The following is a 22,475-nucleotide window of genomic DNA, read 5'->3' as shown; positions in this document are numbered from 1 at the left end:
GAACGTCTAACATCCCACACAGCTCTGTTGCAGTGTTCAGAGGAATGAAGCTGCTCTGAAGCAAAATGTCGACATGACTCCTTGTTAGGTACCTGATATCCATATCTGTGTATTTCTACGGGAATTAGTTTGAATGATGATGAAAGCCCCCGTCTGACAGGCACCTAGGGTTTATTGACGGTATATATTGTGCATTGGTAGAAATCACAGAGATTTAGAAACACTTCTTTGCACCTGACCTAAGTAAATTTAACAACGTATATTTCAAGTAGCATCTACTTACAGTTAAGAAGCGTTTGTTACTAAACGCACTTAAGTAAACTTTACTATCACATTTCAGTTTTTGTAAGTAGATTTTACTTAAAGGTCCCATGTCATGCTTTTCTGGTTATTACCCGGAAAATACAGACACAATACCTCCCCAAAACGCCTCGTTGGAGATACGTCATTGTCCATTTGATTCTTCCGGGTACGCATGATGTCAACCGTACCTGGAACGAAATGGACCAATCCGTGGAGCCGTTACGTTACGTCCGCGGAGCCGTTACGTCCGCGGAGCCATTACGTTAACCCCCTGATGATTGGTCCAAATTGACCAATCCACGGCTTCCTCACACACACACTCAGTGCAGGCAGCTCTGCTGATCTCTCCTCCCTGGCTGCAGGCTGATAACAGACAGTTGGGATCGCGGCGAAATTCTCTCTGCAGACCCATTCTCACAGCGTTTATCAACCTTTTTCTTACTCAATATCAAGCCACACTTATTGTTTTTACTTCGGCTGTGACTTTGTGTGTGCTCAGGGTGAGTTTGGCTGTGTTTCGCTGTGTATCGCTAAACAAGGAAACCACACCTCCACGGAGTTTAGCGCGATTCACAACGTCCACGACCAATCAGAGCACACTGTGCTCACAGGGAGGGTGGGGGCTGGAGCTACTGGAGCTACAACGAGCCGTTAAAGGCAGAGAGTGAAATTCAGTGGATACACGTAGTTTACAGAGATGCTGTATGAGAAACCAATGTGAGTTTGGAAAATTGCACAATATAAATCTATTCTAGTAGACCTCAACAATGGAATTATGATCAGTGGAAATGGCCATGACATGGGACCTTTGAGATTACATTTGCATCTTATTACAAATTTCCAGTAAAAACTATTTGGCTTTTCAGGTTGTTTTTATTTGCTATTCTTACCTTTTATTTAATAAATATGTAGGTAATATTTAAATATATTTATTAAGTGTCATCAAATGCAATTCTTATTCAATAAAACTGTTTTACTCTAAGGCTACTACAAAACATGAAACAGTAGACACTTTAAAACAACACATTTATTTTTGTCCTGTTGTCTGATACATACCATGATTAATCTACAGTTTACAATGATTTTAACAAATACTGCACATACATCAGTTAAACTAAACAAAGCAGGTCGAAGAAGAATCCGGCCCTTTTCTTAAGGAAAGATATTCATACCACACTTAAGAATACTCTATTACAAGTGAAAGTCTGGTAATGAAAATGTTACTGAAGTAAAACTATAATTAGCTAAATGCTGTTAGTACCCTGTAGTAAAAAATCCAATATTAACAAACAAAAACGTAATAGCTCAAGGATTTCTAACAATATTTAAATGTTTTGGTAAATACCTTATACTTTATAAACTCTATATAAGATGGTGAAGCACAAAGTACAATATTTCCTTTTGATTTGTAGTGGAGTATAAAGTGCAACGAATAGAACATTCTCAAGTACCTCAACATTCCACCACTGCTCATGCAAATATGTGGACTTTCAAGAGAAATCTTGAGGAAATTAAGTTCAAGAGAGATTTCTGAAAACGACAGAGGCGTATTTCAATTTTGATGTGTTACTTAAGTTCATTGCATGGATGATATCCGTGAACAGAAGCTTTTCTGTGAATATAATAAGACTGATTTGGTTGAGGTAGCTATTTCATTCAGTATTTAAGTAGCCATTGATTTTACATGTTCTTTTTAAGCAGAGGGGATAGGGTAAGCTTCAAAAGGTTCAAAGAGCTTTATTATCCTATGAACAGTAGCTACAGTGTGGATATGGGAATTTATATTAACTCTTATTTGTTACGGTCAAAGTATGACTACAAGTAAGGAAGCTCAGTTTATTAAATATTTGCTTTGTTCCCAACAGGAAGTAAACCTGATTAAATAATTGGGTTCTACAGGCTCAAACTCTCAATTCTCCTGAAAAACCCATTTTGAAATTGAGCAAGTTTGAAAATATATATAAATATTATACAGTCAAATTAATTACAATGTACTTTATCTAAATGTTAACTTCAAAACTGGAGAGTTTTTTCACATAATGGCAAGATGTACTTACCTTTAGAGAATAATAATAAATAATAATAATAATAGATTAATTTTGTTAGTGCTATTACAGGTGCTCAAAGACGCTTTACAGATATAGTGAAAAGAAAAGAACAACAAATAAATATAAATAGTTAAAGTTAAAGTCAAATAATACAAAAACAATCACACATTAAAAGCCAGATTGAAGAGGTGAGTTTTTTGAAGGTGGTGAGGTCGGTGGGTTGGGGGAGTGAGTTCCAGAGGGAGGGGGCAGCAACGGAGAAGGCTCTGTCCCCCCAGGTCCGGTGATTGATGTGGGTGGGGATGGATAGGAGGTTGGCTTCTGATGAGCGGAGGCAGCGGGAAGGGGTGTGGTGGTGCAGCAGGTCTGTGAGGTAGGGGGGGGCCTGGTTGTTGAGGGCTTTGTAAGTAATCACGAGGACTCGATAGAATAGAGATATTCATGTACAAACAGAACAGCAGACACATTTTAACACAAATCAAGCAGAACATTTACCTGGTTCTCTTTAATCAGCTCCGCTGCAGACTCTTCCAGAAGCTCCATCAGGCGGAGGGTGGCTTCCGTCTAACTTCAACGGGGTGCTGTTGAACAAACATGTCAATTATTGTAGCGAACACACATAGCTGTAAGTACAGAAAGATATTGGAGGAAAAGATTATGCCTTAACTTCAATTTAAACTTCTAATAAAGTGACTCTTGTCCCAGTAGTCTTTCTGGATCACCCCTCTCCTTCTTTAGGCTGCAGGGAAACAGGCCGCATCACACAGAGGGGCCCACAGGCAGTTTACACAGAGCAGCGTCCATGGCAGTGAATGTGACATACCCTTTTTTTAGGAATCTGGTGCCGCTATCTGTCTCAGTGTACACAGGGAAAAAAGCACACATGTGCATCACACACAGTCGGATGCATGTGAGTCAAGCCCCCAGGAAGTGCGCCGGACTCAGATGAAAACATTTGTGGTGGCCAAACGGCGGTACTACACTTCCCTTTGGTTGCCAGGCCCGGAAACACTTTTTCCCATTGACTTACATGGGGAAAGAATGGTCTGTAAATCGTTGGATAATTTTTTAAAAACTAAATAAACCACCCAGTATGAACACTTGTATAGCCTTTATTAAAAACATTCGTTCTCCAAGTTGTAAAAATGTGCTAATAACGTTATTCTGAGTTATTTCCCTCTGCATTATGAACGCGCATCTAAACCACGGGACCGTTCATGTGATGTGACGTGTTCAGCACTACATGAGTTTTACCTTTACCCATGGATGCACAATAAGAATGGACCCATATCGCCTTACTGCCAGCCCACAGAGCTGTAATAATGGATATATTGCACATGTTTGCTGTAATTCATCATTTGTAAAATATTATACTACATGGACTGTATGATGTAAATCTTGTATTAAATAAAGTTAATATTACCGACGTAGATTAGCGTCCCTGTAGCTTCTTATTGCACTTGCAATATACCATTCAAGGAGTTGAACGTTGCTGTTTGCTATTAGGATAATACCACGCAGGGATAGACCAGAGTTTACAACCTTTGCATGTGGGCACAACACGTTTTGACCCAGATTAATTAGCTATATCATATGATATCGCCCGAGGAAGTCGTCATACTTATACATATATAAATAAAGATATATGTGTCAAAGCTCTTATCAAATTAACAGTTGTATTAATTATACTTGTATAGTATATACTGTATATATATATATATATATATATATTATATATGTATATAGCCTGTGTTATATATTTATACACTCAAATGAACAACCTTGTGTGTGTCAAATAACAAGTTATATTGTAGTGTTTATTTTAGTGTTGTTTTATGCTTATCCACATTTTGATTTCAGAGCACAGGAGAATGCTGGGCACAACATAAAGCGCAACAGTGAAGCTGCCAATGCTGAATAAAACCGAATGAAGTGTACGCACATTAGCATAATTACTAATGGCTCGGACGTTACACTAGCTAGCCGCTAGCTGCTAGCTGTTAACTGCTAACTGCCGCCTCGTTATTAGTTCATATCAAATCCATCATAACAATCCAGAACGCGTGGTGCTGTTACCTGTACGCAAATTGACGTGCTTGATGTGAACAAGCCTTTTGGGGGGCGTGGTGAAAGTTGCGCATGCTCTATGAGCGCACATACAGGTACTTCTCAGGCATACTGGGTAATCTGTGACGTTTCACTCTCTCAAAAGTTCGGCCATTTTGTCTTCCATGCGCCAATGAGCAACTCTCATAGGAATGAATGAGGCCCCGCCTTCCACGCTGTATCCAGTTCTTATTATACAACAATGATGTGAGTGAATTGACTTCCACAGTAAAGGAAAACTCAATTTGGCGCCACACTGCTTAACTACCGAGCAGCATTTGAAAATGTAGCGCGAACTCCACCCCCCCCCCCCCCCCCAGTAAAAAAAAAGCTCTACTAATGCCCCGCTGTCACATTTTTTTATTCAAAACTGTGAATTTCGCCAGCTGTTGACTAGTTTGAAACAATAACTAAACCACAAAGTATTACATGTCGTGTGTGCCTCGTTCATGAAAGCAGGCTAAATTAGATAGCACGCTAACTAGCTAAATTGATAAGCTTAAAGACTGACGTTAGCTAACGTTTGTTTGATATCCACATTAAGCTGACAAGCTAACAGGGATGTACAGAATTAATAAAGTACACAAATATACTTACATGATTCAAAATCCACGAGTATTCATATTAGACGAGGGTCCATGCTCTCTTCTCTTCAACTGGAACCGTCTGCTTTTTTTTTTCAAATGTCTGTACCGTGCACAAACTCCTCTGACGTCATGGGCGCGTCGCCCACCTTTACTCACAATGCCCAGGTACATTTTACTAGCTTTTCACAGGTTGTAGGTCAACACATTACTTTAGTTAACATTTACTTTGTGCTATGATTTAAATGTACTTATCAAAATGAAGATACACAATTACATGCAAATGTAAGTAACACATTAAATAAAAGGAGAGATTTTGAGTAAAAGAAAATTCTGCTCGTTTTTATCAGTGTGTGATCTCCTAGTGTCGCAAATACAGTTGTTCACAAGATAACGTTATATGAAGATGAGCAATTCCTGAAGGAATAATCAGGGAAGTCATTGGATTTCTTTTTGTGATTGATACTTTATTGAATGTTATAAAGACATGGGAATATATAGAATATAGCTCGTGCATGTTTACATACCCAAGCCCATTTATTTCCCCTTGAGGGCCATTAATGGAATAAATACATCTTTCTATCCGGCCCTGCAAAGAGAAGGAAACCCATTCAAATGTCGAAACGTTAGAAAGCAGATTATGCAAGTCTGTGATTGATGGTGTCTGCGTGAGCTGACTTCAATTCTTGCCGTGCATCTCATACCCAACATAATGTGGGGGAACTGTGTCCAAACAGAAATACGGTAAAGCAGAATGGACTTGCTGACCCACAATTCCCTGCCAAAAATCACAAACTATTGTTCAAAACTTTCTTTCAGATGAGGTCCTGCTCTCTGCAAAGGTCCCACTCACTGTAGTTCTCTTCTGCACCCATTATTTGCTAATAGAAGGAGGCTTTACCAATATATAGGCAGGAAGCTACCTTGCTAAAGGTTGGGTTCAGGAAATATTGAGGATCTTTGCAGCTTTCTTCCAAACTCCCTTAAGGCATGACAGTGCGGGATGAAACCGAACACTTGGGGGTTGAGAGGCAGAAAGACAGGCAACCAAGGGAGGAGCAGAGTGAGCTTCACATTCAACTGGGTATCTGCTCTTGAGGGAGGGACTCCTGTGACAAGTGCCGCAGGCAAAAGGCATAATATTACAGAAGTAGGTTGGGTTATCCTTAGCCCCCCCTGAACCACCTTGTCTTAAAGTCTTTAAGGTGCAACCCAGATCTTTCAAGATTCTACAGAAAGGGGCCACACAGCTGATTCAATTGTTGAAACACTTCACCGCAGAGGCAGCATTTAGCTGTTATGCCCCGATACTCTGGAACAAACTACCCAAATCATGCACGTCCGCAGAAACGCTTACTATTTTTAAATCGAGACTAAAAACATATCTCTTTGCCGCTGCTTTTAATTGAGATGATCATATTCGAACTACAATATGCCTTTTAAACATGTATTGTATACCTGTGGTGTTTACTTTTATTATTTTATTGTCTTTGCTTTGTAATGCCTGTTGTGAAATGACATTATATAATGTGTTTTTACTCTATTTATTCCTAAAAATCTTTTAATTTGTTTTGTAAAGCACTTTGAATTGTCGCGTACAGAAAAGTGCTATATAAATAAACTTGCCTTGCCTTGCCTTCACCGGGACTACCGACATTCAGTGATTCTAAGATATAGTTGGATCTTTAATACATTAGTCATTACCCACAGAGAGAGAAAAAGGTGTGTCCATATTGTATGTCTAGTTTACATTTCTCAGGCAAAGGTTCAAGTAAAAAGGACCATGAAAGAATCCTTGGCCTAAATTAAAGTAAGCCATGACTTCAAGGAGGTCATAGTATTCTTTTGGGGTTTTTCTCTTTCCTCTAGTGTGTCATACAGGTTTTGTGCATGTAAACGGTCTGCAAAGGTGAAAATCCCACGTCCAGAGGTAGTTTCTGAAAGCATGTAAACATGTCACAATAGAAGTACAAATATGAACCTGAAATTGAGCACAATAAGCCCACTTTAACAAATAAATGAAGCTAGCTAGTTACGTATTCCATGTCTTAAAAGAGTATAAGATTTAAAAAGGGATTTTAAAGACAACCTACACTCATTATACAAGTCTTAAATTCCCTGTTGGCAAAAATAAGACCAGTTAAAGGATCTTACTCATTATGAGTGGAATAAATGGTGTCTTCAAAATATTTTCGTGATCAAGCTCATTGGAATGATTGGGTGATTTGTCTTCATTGCTTTTACTCTTACTGTATCCAGAGCTACTGTATGTATAATTGCCTTCATGCATGTTAGCTTGCATTTTCATGTTTTGATTTTCTGCAGTACATGGACATGGAGCTCCACTCTGAGCTTTGATGGTATAAATCGGGATGAAACCTAGTTTTAAATTCTGTCAATATGCGCAAATTAAAAATATTTTACAAAGGCTCCAAATTGGACCCTTGGGTTAATGGTGTCAGGATGCAGGATGTGTCTTGTAAGTGTGCTTTTGCGTTAATAAGGATGAACGACTGACAAGTTTTTTAAAATAACTCCAAAGCAAAAACACATCGTGCTGCCAAGCCTCTTATAGTGTAATATAACTAATTGTGATAAATAAAGGCCTAACAGCTTTAATTAGCTGTCAGTATGGGGTCTGAGGTTGAGAAGCCTCCTCCCACTGCTTAGACACAGCTCACTCTTTCCCCACTTCCTGCCCCCCCCATCCCAACCCTTTCATTTTAGCCTACTTTCTCTCATTGATACCCTGTATGGGTAAATTGAAGGAGGCATTTCAAGGTTGTCTCCATCTTTGATCGTCACACAGTGGACCCCATAGGAAATATCAAATATTAAAGCAACAGCTCTTCTCAGTAGTGCACACTTTGAGGCACCTTATGCATATGTGATGTTCACTATTCACAGCCGTGGTGTTATATCACTTTCCGATCGGTTACCCGTGGCATCTTCTTTCCACTACTTTGAACAGTTTGGTATTTGAGTGCATGAATATTCCCATTGCTAGAAAGAGGTTAACAGAGAGTCTAATCCAGGTATGACGAATAATGAGTCATGAAGGGCAGAGAGTTTTCAGACAGTACCTGCCGATCTCACTGAGAGGATGAAGAGATGAGGGGGAAGTAATTAGTCAAATCACTCAGAGTTGTTATTCACCAAATAGTCTGAAAATTCTGTCAGAGCGCTTTTGCATGAAAACCTTTAGCAATCAGTTGGGTTAGTCATCTTTGAAGGGATTTAGGAAAGTTCTCCAAGAAACTCTGAGCCATGACGATGTTGGTTGTTGTCAATAACTTATGAAATCGGATGATGGAACTCCGAAATAGCTCAGAAATCAGAATACTATAACCTCAGTTTACTAGTTTTACTTTAAAGGCTAGTGTGGCTCTCTGAATATGCCTTGTAATATCTTTGTGTGGGTCTCTCATCAATGTGTTATGTGGACCTGAGTATTAAGAAAGCTAAATAGGTAAACATGTTGGTAGGCTGATTTGGAATGAAAACAAAAAGAAAATGTGAATAATATATTTAAAATAGTAAGATGTCAAGCCACAAAATGTTTCCTACTAAAGCCTGTGCATGTTTTCTTCATTTAGTCCAAAGAAACAGGTTCAAGCCGTTTAGTTGATGCGTGATATAGGAAACAAGCAGCAAACCAGAGGATCCTCCTTCTTTTGTAGAGAATAAGCAATCCTACTAGGTGTGTGGGGGGAGGCACTAACTCACGATGAACAATAACATACAAAAGACTCTTGGACAAATTGGATAGCTATCAGTTATCAAAAGTCTTTCCACTGTGGTAATGTAGGATGAAGAGACTCTGAAATTGAACTGAAATTAGCCTTCATTCCTCTTCATCTCATTGGAGCTAGGATAAAGAACATCCCGCTATTTGAACACATTGGCCACATGGAAAGTGCCCCATGCTGTTGAAGCGTTTATCTGATCTCTTATCGGTTCAAACTGAGTGATCTGCGTGTGTGAGGGGGCGGTTTGAAAAGAGAGCCGAGAGACAAAACTTTTGTCTCCCTTGAAGTCTATAAATGACATTCACTTGTGTTATTCTGTGCACAAGTTACTCTTCTACAGGGGGTTTTGACAGACACAAAACAGCTTCAGAACCACCTGACCTGACTCTGAATTGGAATGAAGCCCTAAGAAAAAAGAGGAAGATCTGGCTTACAGAGATGTATACACACGGCTTAATGTAATCAAAACGTAATTAAAAAAGCCTCTTATCTGAATATAAAACACTTGAAATGACAACAACCAATACATACTTGCACTGCACCATGACATCAAATCCCAGTATATATCCATAACTATTTCTATTTTCCATGATTTGTGTGGATATGATACAATTATCATTAAACTTCAATCGGTTTCATGTTAAGACATTGTGAATATGTCACAGCTGTGAGTGTATCATTTCTCCCTTTAAGTATAGCTGGTAGCCTACCATACATGTTCTTTGATGTCCACTACCTGCTAAGATTTACATACGCACCATCATCACCATCATCATCATCATCATCATCATCATCTTCTGTGATTCCCACAACACAGAAATTGATTGATGCTGCTTGTTTAGCTCACAAGGTGTTCACATCATATGGTAATGAAATGAATAGAAGCTGTGGAACAGTGGTAATGGTGTAGAAGCATTGATTTATCGAGTGACAAATACAAACCGGTCTCTAATGAGATGAAAATCCGCCACAAATATCTCCTATTCAGGCTATAATCGAATCTGTAGGAGCTTTATAGCAACCGATTACTCGGATGGGTTTGGAGCATATTTCCAAAGATCAATAAAAGCCCTCCGTCTCTCTCTTAACCCTTGTGCACCATGTTACCTTTATAATACCTTCATATTTACTTTAACGTACTTTGTTCTTTTCAATATAAGCAATAGCACACGACAGGCCGTGGTATATGCTCATTATATCACAGCTAAGGGGCGTGGTTCTGCCCGACGCGAAGCAGTTTGCTTTTCTGCCCAACTGTATACTATTTTTCTCAGACGCGGAGGGATACTGACTTGTTGTGAAAAGTAACTTACAATTCTACCCGTGGTATACGCTCAGTATATCACGGCTAAGAACCAATCAGATTGCTTGATTTGACTTGTCCGTTTTATAAATCCCTATGCTGCCTGGTGTAGTATTGATTCATATGAAACTAGCACACTTGATTCAACACCTCTGTAGGAAACTGTGTTGTCACCCAATGAGAGCGACATTGCTTTCACAGGGGTGTGGATATATATTATTTTCTGGGTCAAATCTTCTAGTCTTACTGAAAATGGTAGAGATAAACACAATTACAATAGAGGAATTCCCAGAAGTATCAACGTATGTTTGTTGTTGTTTTTCAGACGGTTTATATGCATAGAAATATGTTGCGAGGCTTTTAAATGTCTTCTAGCTAAACAATACAGAAGATCTTTCATAACATATTGCAAAAAAGCTAAACAGACTGAAAACAGTTGTCTCGTTTGCCAATTTCCTTCCTCTTGTGTCTCTGTGACAGAAGTGACCTGACCCTCGCTCCAGCAGTACTCAACAGCTCAAAAGGCATTGAGAGAGTTCATCTGACAGGTCCACAGGGAAATGTCGCTGTGAGCACATTAGCTCTTCTCTTCTCACTTCCACTGTCAAATGTCAGTATGCTAATAAACATAACTTCATGTAAATAATGTAATGCAGGTTATAGCATGCCATGCAAGGCTCCCAGTGCTTCTGCAGCATTTAAAGCCAGTCCTCTGCAGATTCCTTGTGTGCGTGTGGGTTTTTCCACCACATGTTCAGGCAGATACAATCTAATGAAACATTAAAGTTTCAGTGAGGGGTAGTGGTCTCTGCGGAGGGGGAGCAGATGCTGACTGTATGTTCCAGGGTTTAAATCACATTTCCAAACCCTTTGGGTATACCCCACAAGAGGGGAAATTGTGTATTACTTGAAAAAAGAAGCACAAGCAAGATGCAGTTCCCAAATGGATAGCTACAATACATGCTATAGTGTAACATTACCAATGTTTGTTCAGCACTTTTACTGTATTTACACATGGATCATTTAATTGATGTCTTACAGACGCCTGTTTCTTTTTTTGATTGCATGTCAGAGCCACACATTCAAACACCCCTGTTCATTAATATTTCCACCCATAAATGGTGGATTTCCCTGCTGAATTTTCAAGTCAATGTTAAAACCCTGAAGGTGACATACAGTATAATACATGGCATTTTGTGGAAACTTTGATCCAAAATGCGTGAAGGCATTGTATTACAGTAAAGCTCTAGCCCCGCAGTGTTTAGTTACATGATCTACCCAGTAAGACGTACATATGCTAAGGGTGTAATATAGAAATGCATAGTACTGAAAAAACGATTGTTCCTGATCTCTTGAAACATTTTAGTGAACGAAAAGTTGATATGGTTTGTTACAGCTATCTAAAGCTATTTGTTCAAGTGGTCCATCTATCGGAAATCAAGGGCAGATTTATAACAAATCATATATATTAAGGTGTTAGGGAATTAACTCATAGCATAGCGCTAACTGAAAGCACAACTGAACCCCTTTCATGCAAGATGTTGGGTTAGAAATAATGGAGATCATTACAAATGTATCCGTCCTGTTTTTGTATTACACCCTGGACTTTGTGTCTAGCTTCATACCGAATGGTCTGGGAGGGAGGCACGCACACTGACATAAACACAGTTTTCTAAAGCTGCCTTTCCAACGGGGTTGCTGCTTGACTGAGCAAGCATTTAGTATTGCTTGTGCTTGTGTCTGCCACAGGATGGTTGATCCATCTGCTGCAGTCACAGAGACTGCTGGTGAGATCCCAGTGTCCAGTGGAAAGTGACTAAAGGGGAGAAAGCTGAGAATTACTAAGCAACCTCACTTCAAAGAGATGATTAACAATGCTTGGAGCATTTTCAATGTTGAAAGCATCTTGACTCAGATTTTCAGCCCCATCAGTTGAACCATTTATAAAGTAATAATAATAATAATAATGCATTTATTTTATAAGGCGCCTTTCAAGGCACTCAAGGTCGCCGTACAACAAGGTTAAAATCAATTTTTACAAACATAGTTAAAAGCAAAACACAGTTTAAAAACATAACTACTAAAAACATACAGCTTGCAGCACAGGTCAGCCATACGCTTGCCTGAACAGGTGGGTTTTGAGGTGAGTTTATAAAGTGCCAGAAAAACAATGAAGAAAGTGACATTTTTTATAACATAAATGTACTACAGGTACATTTTGGAAGGGGCCCTATTATGCTCAATTTCAGGTTAATATTTTTATTTTGTGCCTCTGCTCCGACATGTTTACACCTTGAAAGTTCAGAAAGGTCTTTATTATTTATTGTACTCATACTGCTTGTGCTGAAGCACCTATTTTCACCCTCTGTCTGAAACCAGAGCCCAGTCTTCTCTGATTGGTTAGCTTGCCAGCTCTGTAGTGATTGGTCAACTGCTTCCCACCCCTTAGAAAATCACATGCAATGTGTTTGAGCTAGCAATAGAAGCTCAAGTGTTTCGTAGTGATGTCACTATGTTACAGTCATAAACAAAGGAGTGCAATGGAGGTGTTTCAGGCAGGGCGGCAGTGTGTGGGAGAGAACTTTGGGATTTTAGCCTTTGCAGACCATTTACAGGTCTGCACTACAGCAAAGGGAAACCCCAAAGAGCTTTATAGGGCCCCTTTAACTTATCGGATTCTGTATCCATGAAGCGGCTTTACAGCATGGTCCGTGCCTTATTATTAAGTCAATGGTAAATCGTTGCTTTTCTTACATTGTTGCAACAAAAAAAAACAAAGAGCGTTGATTATGCTGATTATACAGGAAATCAAAGTGATTACTGTAATGTGGAAACCTTCATAGTCCTCGCAGCAGTTACACCAGAATGGACCTTTAATAGTTGCCCGCATATAGAACAGGTTTGTTCTCTGCAGTAATTACAGCTGTTCAGAGTTGAAGCCCGGTATTTAAGGAGAACGTTACTTAATTGCTACCTTTGTCGCAACATTGCTGCTGTTTGAAAGGATAATAACAGCCAGTCAAAGTAATTGTTGCTTTATGAATTCAATTGTTGAATTGCACGGGAACATTCCCCCTCGAAGCCGGTTATTGTTCTGAACAAGAAGCTGTTGCATTGTTGCATAAATGCTGCTTAATTATTTTGCATGACAGAAAAAAATATTAAAATGTTTAAAGTTCGATCACTCGAGGAAATTAAGGAATAATGTGCATGGATTCGAGTGATCTTAGATATCACAAAAAAACAATTTAAACCTGGAAAAGGGGTCTGGTTGTGTTTGTGAAATAAATAATGAATACTAGCACAATGCAGTGATTCATTAACAAGCAACACCTTGAAGATTCCTCTTGAAAGGCAAGTGCAGACCTGCATCCTGCCCTCTGAAATTGATATTCTGGTCAAAGACAGCGATTACAATGCCTGTCGTTCTCCCTCAAACGCTTTTCCTGAGAATTAGAGATAATGTGACAACACACATTATGCAGCCTTGCTATGATCATGTTTTACTAACCTAACCGGAACAAAGATAACCTAGTCCTCAATCGCTCCGCGTCTTCAGAAAACTGTGATAAACCAACCGCTTTGCTGTAGGCTATGTATACGACCGCTGATACATCTTCATATAAAGGCTCAGTGGCAGCAGGTAAAAAAAAAATCTATCTGGTATTAATAAATATGGATTGCTGTAGCCACAAGGCTTGTAACAAATCATAAATATGTATAACTTATTTTACACTTCCTTGGACAGTGATTTCTACTATCAGTTACTCAAAAGAGTCAATGTCCCTTTGATTTCCCTCATCGTGACATATTTTTCTACGACTCAATGCATCACTATCTATTTGCTTTAAAAATATGTGAGAAGATATGTTGGTATTTTTTCTGTTCTCTGATGCGGTTTATTTTAATGGTAGTACAAAAATACAGAAATGATCAAAAATAAATGTGAGGATATTTGATCAGATCGTTTCAGCCTTTCTTTGGTCCCTTTTCAGTCAACAAGCTAGTGGTAAAAACTGGTTGACAGTATAGCTCTAGATCAGGGGTGTCAAACTCAATTTAATCGCGGGCCACATTCGCATAAAGGTTGCACTCAAAGGGCCGGTTGTAACTATATAAATATATAATATATATATATAAAATAATGTATTATATTACATTATTGCCTCTGAATTGGATTATTATCGGATAGGATAATAACTTAGTAATTAACTACGTCTGAAAGCAGAAGTACAGGGCAAATAATTGCAAGTCTCTTCAGTGCGCATGTCACAAAACGAGATGCATTGTGGGACATGCAGTTTATGGGCAACCTGCTTCTGTAAAGTGGCATGTAACCGTATAATAAACGTATTATATTCTTTGCAAGCTCTTGCGGGGCCACATAAAATGAAGTCGCGGGCCGGATTTGCCCCCCCGGGCCTTGAGTTTGAGACCCCTGCTCTAGATCATCATTTTAATTGTACCTATTCTCTCTCATTATATTGCTTTCCCCGCAGAGAAGGTGTATGATGAATGTCATTGAAAGTCACTTCAATTAAAGGGGGAAACCACAGTATTCAATCCAGATCAAATGTAAACACAAAACACTGGGATGAATTTAATTTTCATTTGTGTCAAAGCAGTAGTTTGGTATTTTGTGAAAAACAAGAACTCACTTTCATGTCATAGAATAGCCTAGAATAGCAGAATTACTTGTAGTCTGGTCCTGTTAATGACATCTGCCTTCCAGCTCCTCTAAAAGTCACAAATATATAAGTAACAAGGCCAGGTTAGCTATTTCCAGTCTTTAATCTAAGCTAAGATAACCAGCTGTTGGCTGTAGCTTCATATGTACAATATATATATTAGAGAGGTATGAATATTTTCTAACTCTTGGCTAGAATGCCAATAAGAATATTCCCCAAAAGGTCTATTTTAATGAATGTGCAATTTCACAGCATTATACCCTATGGAGTATGATTCATTTCTGTAACTCGATAAATCATATTTGCAGAAAATAGGGCACGCTGGCTGCCATGACCTTTAGCACATGCTATATTTGTCTCTCGCCTGGCCTTTCGTATGTCTCAACCTTTTTTCAATAAAGATAAATATGCAAACAGATCAGGCCAAAGTGTATATTCAGAAGGTTGAGCCTTAGCACACATTGTATGCCTAATCAACATCCGCTGAGAGAGTTCTGACTCATTAAATAGGCCCTTGGTGCCGGCATCAATAATGCAGAGGCGATGTGAAAGCTGTGCTCAAAGACCTGCCGTCTTGTTAATGCTCCATTAATCGTGCAGGTTAAGAAAACAGCCAGGGGCAGTTGACTCCCCTCTCTTTAGGAGGTGGGGTCAGAAAACTGGGCACCCGTTCTCCTTGTCCAAATCACTAATCAAATCTACCTAAACCGCCCTGGACATTGAATACAACCGAGAGGACAAATATCTTCAGATAATAGAATCAGAATCAGAAACAGGTTTATTACCAGGTAGGTTGACACGTACGAGGAATTTGACTTGATGTCGTGCTACATACATAAAAGTAAAACAAAAATAAAAAACACAGATAGAGAACTAGATAAATATTAAAAATAATAAAAAATATGGTAAAATATAACAGTATTTACACTGAACAAAAATGTAAATGCAACCAACCACTTTTGTTTTTGCTCCCATTTTTCATGAGATGAACTTAAAGATCTAAAACATTTTCTATATACACAAAATAACCATTTCTCTCAAATATTGTTCACAAATCTGAAAAAATCTGTGATAATGAGCACTTCTCCTTTGCCGAGATAATCCATCCCACCTCACAGGTGTGGCATATCAAGATGCTGATTAGACAGCATGATTATTGCACAGGTGTGCCTTAGGCTGGCCACAATAAAAGGCCACTCTGAAACATGCATTTTTTATTGGGGGGGTCTGGGGGGGTCCGAAAACCAGTCAGTATCTGGTGTGAGGGTTAGGATTAGGGTTAGGGTAATGTTGTGAATCGAGTGGCCCATGGTGGTGGTGGGGTTATGGTATGGGCAGGCGTATGTTATGGACGACGAACACAGGCCACTCGATTTTTTCAGATTTGTTAACAATATTTGAGAGAAATGGTTATTTTGTGTATATAGAAAATGTTTTAGATCTTTGAGTTCATCTCATGAAAAATGGGAGCAAAACCAAAAGTGTTGCATTTATATTTTTGTTCAGTGTACATAGAAATGGAATGGAATAAAAAGGAATAAAAATCGGCAGTAATAAAGAAAAAGAAAACAGATATATTTGTACATTGTACACAATAGAGGCATTAAGATATCAACCATGTATTCTGTATTGTACTGTATTCACCCATGGTTTTGTAATTCCATTTGAACCATGCTGTGATGAAGTAATACAGTGAAATCAACAAGATAAGGGTGGAAAATGTTTGCCTTAAGAAGAGTGCATTTAGGAACAAACAGGATGTAAGTGAAAGCAGTTCTGAGTTGGATCCTTAATTCGTCCTGAATTTATTTATGTGTATAATCCTTACGTTGGCAGTTGTTTTTGTTTGACTTGGAATTATCCCGTCACTCCCATATGAAAGTAAAGGCACAAATCCTCAGAGTGAGCCTACATATGTAAATATTTTCACGTACTTCGCAGTGTGCTATCTGAAAGGATCATTTTGGCCCAAAAAAATAATTCTACAGAGATTTTGGGTGAATGGATAAAAGTGGTAGAAGATAGACTGCATATAATAAGTGGATGCATCCATCTTGATACGTCTCCTTGGTTATTTCAAAATCAACACTTTGCCGTGTTGCAGAAGACTTAAAACTTGCTATTGGGACCAGGAAGGAAGCAAGGAAGATGCTTAGTGAGGTAATAAATTAACTTAGAAGTAGGGTAATTATTTAATCGCATCTCACTTCCTTTTTCCCACCTGTGGAGCCGGTTACTGTTCGACTTTATAAAACAATGTAGGTTTTAGGTGCTTCCGCAGTGGCCTCACTTTTAAATCCCACGGGCTATAACCACTTATTTGATATAGTCTTTGGGGTAGAGGTAATCATACGAGACGACAAAGTGACCGGAATCATCTCGCCTGACCTTTTTCTGTAGCCACATGGGCACTGCCACACTTTATCTGACTACATTTCCCTCGACTGGATAGACTGCTAGTTTGAAGGCTTTGAAATCAATGTTCCAGCCCTTTCATCCTCCCTGCAGATTGCCTCCACCAGGGCAGAGTGAGTCTATCAGGCACCAGCAGACTGACATTTCCCTCTGGCTGCAGCACCTACAGGGGACTCCTTAACTGGCTCAGCCCCCCCAGGGACAGATAATCCCGTGCTAAAACCCCCAGATTCTGTGATTAATTATATGTCTAGTGGTTGTGACCCTTGTTCTCTCGCTGTGATGCCTCATGCCGAGCCAAGGGAGCTGTGGAGAGCTGACATGAGACCTGTACAATTATGCAGTAGCACAGCAAAGCAGCCCCCTGGCAAACATAGACGGAGCCTGACAGGACCTTTATTAGCAACAAGACATGCAGTGCATATACAGAACAGTGAAGGAACAAAGGCAGAGTAACAACACCTATTTATGCATGTGAGAGGGTTTGCAGCAACACAGATAGTGTGAGCTTTTCTAAATGTGAACTGATGTGGGCTTAAAGCTCTGCTGTACTACACACATGTTTTCTGTGTATAAAGCCCCTTCTGTTTAAGTCACCCTGTGGAGTACTTCATATCCAATGCATTACATTTTATTCTTGAAAAATGTGTCAAAATGCATTTACTTCCCGATAAAACATGTTTTCTTTAAACAAAAAGTTGTTTGCAAGCTACCATGTTAAGTTTTGCTGAAATAATAAGGGCAGTAAGTCAAAGGCAACAGCTCCAGGGGCTCTCCAAAGACCAACAGATACGTTTGTGAGTGAACTGTGCAGCATCCAGCTGTGATTTAGTGAAACTGGGAGAGTACGCAGCAGGAGGTAGCTTATAAACAGACATCCATTCTCAGCTAACACACTTAGTATAGAAGTAGTAGATTTTCACATTGAGACCTGTGTGCCCCATTTTGGAGGCCCTGTTTCAATTCCTGGGGGCATTGCATTGAACACAACTGGTCCAAATGGGAAGCCAGTGAAGGACCAAGTCCTCTAGGTAAGGAAATACAAGACATATTTCTCAGTATTGGCTGATAACAACACTGGTTTACAGGTACAATGTTGGCAAAGTACTCAGACCAAAAAGTTTTAGACAGGCCAACACAATTTAGAAAAAGATAGAACAAAATATTTGAGAGCCAAGTCGGGGAAAGTGCTTCTGAAATCCTGCATAAATTTGAATCCTCTTCTCTGCCAAAGTAGACAAATTAAAGTACTTGTTCCAAGTGTCATTGTTTCACTCTTTAGCAGCTTATCTCCTAAATAAGTTGACTTCTGTGTGACTAGACTCATAAGCTGCGGTGAAATTAATCTATTGCAAATGCACCTTAGATTACTGCAGGCAGCACCTGTCGGGCTTAGTGATCAGCTTTTGTTTACTTTTTACCCATCCAGAACCCAAATACCAGTACGTCATGAGAAGATAAATGATGCTCCGTTACTAATCTTCACCATAGCATCAGCCATTATTTAGCTGTTCCATATTTTACAAAGATACTCATACAAATATTTTACATGATGCTTTAAGGGATCAAAGCTTTTCTCATGAAATCCCAATTGCTCAATCAGACACCTATTTCTGCCGAGGAGCCTGGAGTTAATGACCCTGTTTCTCATCTGGGCTCCTCCCCCTTTTTCCCTCTGGCGTTGAGGGTGAACGCTTAATCTTCGGGGGAAGATGTCAGGACATGATGAATGCTAGCTGTAGACCTGTTCTCTAAACCTGCATTAATTTTAAACACAATTACTAGATTTTTTTGTTCAATAAGCTTTGACTGCAGAGACAATGCCTGGAAATCTGCCGAGGAATTTGCCGAAATGGTTATTTCAGCATCTATGAATCACAATCCGTGAGAGATCTGTAGTAATGTCAGATAGGGACATGAAATAAAAAAGTGTTGTCTTGATGTTTAAACACAGATGCAGTGTTGTAGTGCTGCTAACCCGTCCAACTCTTAGCCGTGGGTCGCAATCAATGTCCTATTCATGCTCTGCCTCATCTTCTTTGATCCAAGAATTAACAAGACAGATGAAAGGAACAATTATCAGGTCCCACGCTAAACTTTAAGGACGATCTTACGCAAAGTTAGCCTGCTTGGTTTTGCTCAGCTTAAGAGATGTTTGCATTCCAACACCAGCTGCTGTCAAGGATTCAACGAAAGACACTGAAGGGAGAGATAAAGAGGACTAAGGAGGCTGTGATAAAGCAGGGAGAGGTGACTAATTAAAGGGTTGTATTCTATTGTAAAAACCCAAGATGCACACAGCACAGCACGCAGAAAGATAGACAGAGAGAAGAAAAGGTTTCAAAGGACCCTGAATGGTAAGGCGCACTCTTTTATCCCTGCAAAAATTATGTTTGTGATACAAAGACCTTGAAGTTTGACAGGGATTTAACAGCAGCCAGTCTGTACAGATACAATCCGGCAATCAAATGTGTTTCCTGCTGAAAGCCACCGTGTGAACAAGGCCGTGCCCATAGAGCCGACTGTTTCTACGTTTTGACATGGAGGAAACGTTTCCAATTTGGTTGCAGTCAGCGGGGGAGAGCAGTGAGTCATCTCAACATTGCAGTTTTTTATTAATACAGACTTTTTCCTGCGATAATTATTGAGTCTGAAAGTTTTAAGCAGAGGATTTCGAACATCATGTAACATTTAACCGTCTCTTTCTCAGATTTAAATAATCTTTTAATACCGGTATGGTGTGAAGTTGAAGCAGAGTTGATATCTTTCACTGATGAAATAAGTTTTAATACTCAATGACTAATTAGTATATATTTCCTTATCAAATAATATCTTGATTATTTATTTATTTTTCAATAATTACTTCAAATGTCAGAAAATATGTATATTTTTTCAAAGTGATTGTTTTACCACACAACAGTCCTAATTTGAAGTTAAATATACTATCATGGAGGACTCAAAAAAACACAGAGTATTACAATTTAAGGAGCTAAGAAATTGAATTTTAAGCATTTATGCTTTAAAAATTACCCAGCTGATTAACTGGTTATTAAATTCAATCAACTATGGATTTACTGAATAATTGTTTAAGCTCTAAGTACACAAGGTATATCTAGCAACCTATTATCAGGATTTTGTAGTTTTCTCAACATTTTAGAAGAAACAAGTTTTAGTTTCTGCCCAAAAGGTTAAAAGTCATGTGACAGTTCTACATTTCACCATGACACACACAGAATAAAAATCGCTGTGAGGATTTCTTCTTTCTATTACTTTGAGGTCATGATACTTAAAGAGTAGGCAGTATATGAACTGTGGTAAGTGGCTTTGGACACTGAGCCATGATGGGATATGATCAGCCGGACAGGCCACCATCATCACGTCTCATTTGGCCATCATAACCTTCAATCACTGCGGCTCACTGTCACTGCTCCTTGAGACGAGCCTCTATAAAGTCAATGAGGTGCTTCTGAGTCCTCAAACAGTCCCTGCAGCAGGTCAGGGCAGAGGCGTGTGATGGCAGCAGGATCACAGCTGAAGCCTTGAACCACGTGCTGGACCTGCTCCGAGACATGGAAACATGCATGAATCGTGAGCGGTGACTGACCTGAAACGCTGCTGTTACCTCAGGTTTAAAGGAAAAAAGATTTGCTCTCTTTTTGTCCTGATTCATTTATATATATTGAAAATGAGACCTTGTGTCTCAATGACATTTTACACCTGTATAAATAAAGGCTAAATAAAAAATAAAAATATATATAAAAACCTGTCTGAAAATGAGCTGATCAGATTTTGGCCACTTTATGATGTCATAACAATTTTTGGGCTTGTTAGCCAATCGCCAACCAAGGTAACCCCCCCCCCCACCTTATCACCTGAATCTCCTCCTAGAGCACCATTGTGTTCTTTTTAACCAAATCTCTCTCAGAGGGGCGTGGGGAGGGGCTCCTTATTTTCATCTAAAGTAACAGACAGAGAATCAGCACTTTGGAAACAGAGGGGTTTATGGGATGCTGCAATGATCTGTTTGTTAATTCAGCCAAACACCTCAGAGACATTTTTTGTAAATATCTGAGACCTATAATATATTGATGAAAATCAGGATAATAGGGGAGCTTCAAGCTACTGATTTCACCAAGTCAAGGGAAGTGTGTTTGCATAGCTGTTAATCACCCTAACAACATTGAAAGGCTCCATAATAGCAGGATCATAAAGCAGTAAATGAATAGGACAACCCCTCCTCACCAATATTAACCCATCGATAGATTGCAGGGAATAATTAAGAGACAAATTGCGAGGGAGAGGCCTCACGAACATCAAGTCGGTTTAAGTATAGAAAAAAAACTGCTTCTATTCTATACTTAGTTGGCTAATACACAAATACTTTTTCCAAGCTACAGTAACATCATTTGACTGTAACAATCATACACTATTTGCCTGCAGCGCTTTACTGTACCTCTCTAATGATTTAAGAAAAATAAATTCTGCAAGGAATTAAAGAAAAACTGCTTGGGTCAGGAAAAAAAAGTTCACTTTTTAGAGTGCACTGGCAACCCAATTAGCAATGACGCAAAGCTTCAAACCTAATACCCTTTGATTCCCTGTTTGTGTTCCTGTAGTTAACGCTCATAGACTCCTCTTGGCATGCTCATAACATGCTCTTTCAGCCACACTCCAGCTGCCCAGCGTGAACATCACTTTTATAAAATCTTTAGTCTGGGGATTAAATCCATGTCATGAGACCAAAGGCTGACTGGGTACCCTTTGAAGCTGGATAGATCCCTCTAAGACGAGATGAATGGCAAAATCTAGCAGAGATTTCAGTGTTGGCAGATAGAATCAAGCAAGCTGGGTTGTGCTCTCTAGTTTATTAGCAATGATAACAGTAGAAAGGAAAGAGGACAGTGCCAGGAAGTGATTGTGCCTGAAAGGGTGGTTTGATGTTGACAGGGACCTTGGAAAGGAGTGCCAAACAGCATGTGGCCTGATACTCCAGAAGCTCAATATCAATCTAGTACTGTTGACCATAGGCGGAGTTTGACATTTGCGCATGGGGGGGCAAACCTTTCTTACTGACGTCAGTACACAGTCCCAACTATTGCGTGGGGTGCTAAGGATACAGTAGCAATAAAGCCAGCGTTCACCGCACTGAGTATGACTTTTCCACATACGAACACAACTAGTACCGTCATGCACGCCTCATGCCCGCCGTACACACACACTCATATGGAAGGGGCCGTCTCTCCCCCCAACAACAGTGCATTACAACTGTAAAACTTATC

General features: G+C 39.4%; 1 protein-coding gene and 1 long non-coding RNA gene across 2 annotated transcripts in view; one reads left to right on the top strand and one right to left on the bottom strand.

The window, feature by feature from the left end:
- Positions 1 to 22,475, top strand: part of LOC307035045 (metabotropic glutamate receptor 4-like) — a 197,070-nt gene that overhangs the window by 23,975 nt on the left and 150,620 nt on the right. The gene's annotated exons all lie outside the window — the stretch shown is intronic.
- Positions 2,574 to 6,977, bottom strand: LOC307035071. The gene is made up of 3 exons (XR_013807000.1): positions 5,055 to 6,977; positions 2,847 to 2,932; positions 2,574 to 2,736 (listed from the first exon to the last, which is right to left on the bottom strand). It is a non-coding gene; the product is annotated as an uncharacterized lncRNA (long non-coding RNA).

Source organism: Notothenia rossii, assembly GCF_949606895.1.
Source record: "Notothenia rossii genome assembly, chromosome: 4".
Lineage (NCBI taxonomy): Eukaryota > Metazoa > Chordata > Actinopteri > Perciformes > Nototheniidae > Notothenia > Notothenia rossii.
The sequence above is the reverse complement of the archived record's forward strand: the minus strand, read 5'-3'. Positions and strand labels throughout refer to the sequence as shown.